This window comes from Chiloscyllium plagiosum, chromosome 35, assembly GCF_004010195.1.
Source record: "Chiloscyllium plagiosum isolate BGI_BamShark_2017 chromosome 35, ASM401019v2, whole genome shotgun sequence".
NCBI lineage: Eukaryota > Metazoa > Chordata > Chondrichthyes > Orectolobiformes > Hemiscylliidae > Chiloscyllium > Chiloscyllium plagiosum.
The window spans coordinates 13,812,133-13,818,054 of record NC_057744.1 but is presented as its reverse complement, the minus strand read 5'-3'; positions in this window follow the sequence as shown (position 1 = coordinate 13,818,054).

The following is a 5,922-nucleotide window of genomic DNA, read 5'->3' as shown; positions in this document are numbered from 1 at the left end:
CCCCCCACCTTATCTCAGTCCCAACCCCCGGATTCAGCACCGCCCTCTTGACCTGCAATCTTCTTCCCGACCTCCCCGCCCACACCCCCTCTCTGGCCTATCAGCCTCACCCTCACCTCCTTCCACCTATCGTATTCCCAGCGCCCCTCCCCCAAATTCCCTACCTTTTATCTCAGCCCACTTGGCACACCAGCCTCATGCCTGAAGAAGGGCCTATGCCCGAAACGCGATTCTCCTGCTCCTCGGATGCCGCCTGGCCTGCTGTGTTTTTCCAGCATCACATTTTTCAGTTCTGGTCTCCAGCATCTGCAGTCCTCACTTTCTCCTATTAGACTTATTAAGCCTATCAATAAGAAGTGATATGTAATCATGATTGGCCAATGAAGTGCACTATTATTTTTATTAATCGAGGTTGGTGAGCGAATTCAGTCTTGAAGTTACTTTTGTGCGCATTTCTATCCCAGTGGCAGCCTAATGGTAGTAATGCCAAAGATGGAAGGTATTTCCAGCCAATGATGGATCTAATTACTGATCCTTAATGACTAATTTTCTCATTATAACATTTAGTGAAATCAGTAGATAGAATCTTTTTCTCGATGTGGGTAGAATTCTATTTTTAAACGTTATTGAGACATCTGCATAAGAATTTTGCAATATAATAGTTAAAAAGAATGTAAAAATCTTGAAGTCCACAATCTTTGAATTGATTTTTCGATAAGATATAAAAACTACAAAGCTTCACCTTCAATAACTGGACTCTAAATTCCAAGCATGGTAATATCAAACCAATATAATTGACTTTTCTCATGTTTCTAACATATTCCAACATTGGTGCAAAATGCCTGGCCTTCACCCATATGGCTGCATGAAGAAAACGGGGTGGCTCAGTGATTAGCTCTGCAGCCTCACAGCGCCAGGGACCTGGGTTTGATTCCAACGTCAGGCGACTGTCCATGTGGAATTTGCACATTCTCCCCATGTCTGTGTGGATTTGCTCCGGCTTCCTCCCACGATCCAAAGATGTGGAGGCCAGGTGGATTGGCCATGCTAAATTGCTCATAGCGTTCGGTGCATTAGTCAGAGGGAAATGGGTCTGGGTGGGCTAATCTTTGGAGGTTTGGTGTGCACTTGTTGGGCCAAATGGCCTGTTTTCACACTGTCGGGGATCTGATCTAAAAAGAGACAGGTGCCTATTTCTCGTCCTGAAGAAAACTATACTCTGCTTGCAAAAAGTAGCTTTATTTGAAAATCATGCCAGCGGAAGTACACAGTTAACACAAAATCCCAGTGGACACATATCTGACCGCCTCCTCTGTGATATTAAAACATTCATGACACTCTTTCATCAGGTGCTAAAAAAAACATACAGGCTTGGATCTGATTAATTCATCTTATAACATTACGTAAATCAAAAGCCAGAATTCAGCACAACATATTTGGACTTTCAAAAAAAAAACCTCAAGAGCAATAGAAATTTGAATGATAGTGCCACAACATCTGACAGCCAACAATCTTTTAAAATAGCCTTCCAAGATAGTTCATTATGCAAAGATACTGTCAAATGGCATTGGAGGCTAATTCCCGATTAAGGTTTTCATCAAATGTTTTGGATGTATTTTGTTAGTTTATAAAATAAAGGTTCCTTTAGACTCCAACTGAAATCATTCCAAAACTTGGTTTCAAATTTAGCATAGACTGTGGTGTGAGGAAAAATTGATACAAAAACATCTCTGTAAGAAACTTAAAAGGAAGATCTTTCTCTTGAGCATTGTGATATAATTACAGAGGAAAGCACCCTATTATTACCAGTACAGGCTTGGTAAGGTAAATAAAGAGGAGGCTGCAAGAACACAACCAACCAGACAGCATCAGGACTTGGACAAGTCAACGTTTCGGGAGTAACCCTTCTTCGGGACTTTGCTGTGTTCTTATAGCCTCCTGCTGGTCTACCTTGGACTCCAGCATCTGGAGTTTTTTTTGTCTCTGTTAAGGTAAATGGCCTATACTCTCTTGGAGAACAATTTTACTGGTAGTCAAAATGCTTTGCACAAGGTGGAACTTGTACTGTTTGTGAAATTTGTGAGTGGAAGGATTTTCATCTGTTTAACTGGGTCTCAGAGTCTGTTTGATTTATCGAGTAGAGGATCGACCACAATTGAGTCTTAACATAAAGAGATTCCTGTCTTAACTAAACATTGTTTATTGCACAAGGGTGCTCAGGTACAAGTTTCATTCATTCAATCAATATTTTTGGTAAGACTATGAGGAGATCCAAAGGCTTCTTATGGTGCAGGTCTTTTTATTCACTCTTGGGATGTGGGCATTTCTGCTAGTCAGCATATTTTATCCATCCTTAGTTGCCCTTGAGAAAGTGGTGGTGAGCTGCAATGCTAGGGTCCAGACCTCTGAGCCAGGGGGTTCTGTTCCAGAGGTTTGTTTCGAGCTTGGCTGAATAGGTTGCTTAAAAATAACTTTGTGGTGATCTATGCACATAGGTTTGCACTCCACGAGATCCCAAGCCTTTCTGACATCACTATATTGGGTGGAGTTTAATGCAGTCTCCAATAGTAACCTTTTCAAAATCATTATCATTTCCAACATTCTTGACAAAAGATATGTGGACCTCATTGAAATGGAGTGGAACAGGTGGCTCATTTCCATATGAGAGCAGTACATATGAAACGGATTTTTCCCTGAGAGGCTTCATTCCTGAAAAAGATCAAAATTGAAATACAAGATAATTACTCGTGTATCATCAAACACTGGTAATATGTCATGTTTAAATATGCAAGATTTCTTGGTTAGTTCTGTTGCCTTTGTAGTGTCTGCTTGTGATTGAAATTTGACCATGGGTATGACACCAGACAATATGAAGCTGACGAGACTGCACAGTGCCTTTATGCAGATAATAGGAACGGTGTAATCCTCTCCCCAATAGTTGTTTGATTTCGCAGTAAAATGTGTTTTTGCAGTTTTAATCTAGTTGAAGTGATGTTTATTCATATTGTCAAAGTTGAGGCCAGTCAGTTTAATTGTTTGAAATTCCAAACTGGCAACTGCATCTGACTTGAAAATCCAGGGCTGATGTTGCAAACTTCCACACAAAACTAGCATGCCTAAATATTAGAGTTAGAATCCCCACAGTGTGGAAACAAGCCATTCGGCTAAACAAGTCCACACTGACCCTCCAAAGACCCATTCCTCTACTAGTATTCATTTACCCGTAACAGACACATCCCTGAAAACTATGGGCAATTCACCAAACTTGCACATCAAAGCACACCCATGCAGACACGGGAAGAATGTGAACTCCACACAGACAGTCATCTGAGGCTGGAATCGAACCCAGGTACCTGGCATTATGAGCAGCAGTGCTAAACACTGAGCCACCATGCCATCCGAATCCCTAATTTGTAACACCATCTACTTCCGCTGAAGATGACCTGATTCAAAATTGACCAAGTGATGGCTTTTACAAGCATAACAATGAACTCCTGATTTCAGTTTTATGTAGCCCTGCCTTACTTTACCCACAAGCTGAAATATTTGGTACAATAATACGGCTTAAGGTATATATTCAAAATATTTGAAATTATTCCAATTTTTTTTGGCAAATTATTCAGTTGAAGTGCTTAATGTGCTGATCCTTGGGTACTCATGTCACTACTGTCCGTTGAGTAAGAACTAAAGCTCAAGGTAATCAAGTCATTCATTGAATAAGTTGGGTTGAGGTGTCTCTGAGATGACCTGTGTGAAAATGGAGGTCCAGAGCCGAATGAATTTTTTGTGGTAGACTTAATACTCCAGAGAGGCAAGCCTGTACTATTCCAAAACACTGTGCTGATGGTGTTTCCTTTTCCTTTTCTGGTTAGTAACATTGGAGAAGATGGTCCTGACAGGCAGGAAGAGAGAAATGGTTGAATTCAGATTGTGCCTTTCATGATCACTGGCTGTTCCCTAGCACTTTACAGTCAATGAGATTCTATGCTAATGTACCTGATGTTTATTGTGCTCTGTGTGGAAATGCTGCATGTTTTCATCTGATGTTCAATTCCATATACTTAAGGTTACTCGAATTTTGGCTCTTGCATATGCTTTTCTTGGCATAGTAAAATGATTAATTTAAATCATATTAAAACTGCTGACCTTCAACACAATATTTTAGTAATTACTTAATGTGCTTGCAGAGTAACGTAATTAAAACACTGAACCTTACTTCTCAAGAAAAAAGCTAGATAGGTGGAACACCAACCAAAACAATTGAAGCATCAAATCTTCATCTGTAGCTTTCTACCTTCTGCAAGAAGCACGTACACTGAAAGATGACAATGATCTGTCAGATTGTTGTAAAAATTCTTTGTGAGAAGGATCTATTTACCTGCAGTTCACTATAAGCGTGACTCCAGTCCCGAATCATTGTGGCTGTTTAATGCTTGACCTTTAAGGTGGTTTAGCAAACCCCCAAACAGCCATGTTGGATTATTCTAGGGCAACTGGGAAGTGGCAATAAATGCCAATCACTTAAAAATATCTTCAGCAGTAATTACGTTTTGTTAATAAATGCATGTTATGATCTAGTTATGGACCATTAACATTTAAAGAGAAACCTGAATTGATCACTAACCATGAGAACTATGACAGAAGATTTCACTATGTTTTTAAACAAAACCAACATAATTGCATAAAACAAATCAAGCCAAACACTATCAACTTCACAAAGGGGTTTATCACTACATACTTTATACACTCAGATTTACTTCTCACTTCTCCCAAGAATGTACCTTATAATATACATCAACCTTAAAATTAGTTACTTCTGCAGGGACCACACATAACACTGCCACAGTCCTCTGGAGAATTGTCCTTGGTTTCCTTCATTCTTAGAGGTAAAGCTTCTATTTATCCACTCTTGACTATGGATGTATTAGTCCTTTGTTCTGGCTACTTTTCCAATATCTACATGATAGTCTGCTTATTTCTTTCCTTACCGCATGACTCCGTGATGACCATTGCAGGTTCGTGTACCAGTTTCAAACTAAGAACACGTTAAGCTTCGGTTCCCTCACAAAATTCAAAGTGAGATGAGGTCTCACCTGCATTCCACATAATGTGTGATGAAATTAGTGTTTCACTTTGCTAACAGTACAGGTCCATTTAACTGTAAGTTCCTTTGGCTAGATTCTCTGTGAGGAGGAAAACTGCCACTATCTCTCAGCAAACTCTCCGAGGTAAATTAAAATCAGTGAATCACAAATTCCATCCATCCATCCCTGTGACAGCGCAGCCTGGTCAAAAATAGAACTGGGTTGAAACTTTATTGCTGGAACAGCACAGCAGGTCAGGCAGCATCCAGGGAGCAGGAGATTCGACGTTTCGGGCACAGGCCCTTCTCCTGTTCCCTGGATGCTGCCTGACCTGCTGTGCTGTTCCAGCAATAAAGTTTCAACTTTGATCTCCAGCATCTGCAGACCTCACTTTCTCCTCAAAAATAGAACTGCTCTCCCTTTAGCAATAGGTGACTGCTGGTGGTTTAACCTGAGGGTCACCACACCTCAGGCAAGGGGAGAGCTTCATGCTAACCTCAGCCAGTTCAGGAGTTGAACCCATGTTGATGGTGTTGTGTTGCATTGCAAGGAGAAAGTGAGGTCTGCAGATGCTGGAGATCAAAGTTGAAACTTTATTGCTGGAACAGCACAGCAGGTCAGGCAGCATCCAGGGAACAGGAGATTCGACGTTTCGGGCACAGGCCCTTCTTCAGGAATGAGCAGAGAGTGTTCAGCAGGAGAAGATAAAAGGTAGGGAGGAGGGACTTGGAGGAGGGGAGTTGGAAATGTGATAGGTGGAAAGAGGTCAAGGTGAGGGTGATAGGTCGGAGTAGGGTGGAGGCGGAGAGGTCAAGAAGAAGACTGCAGGTCAGGAAGG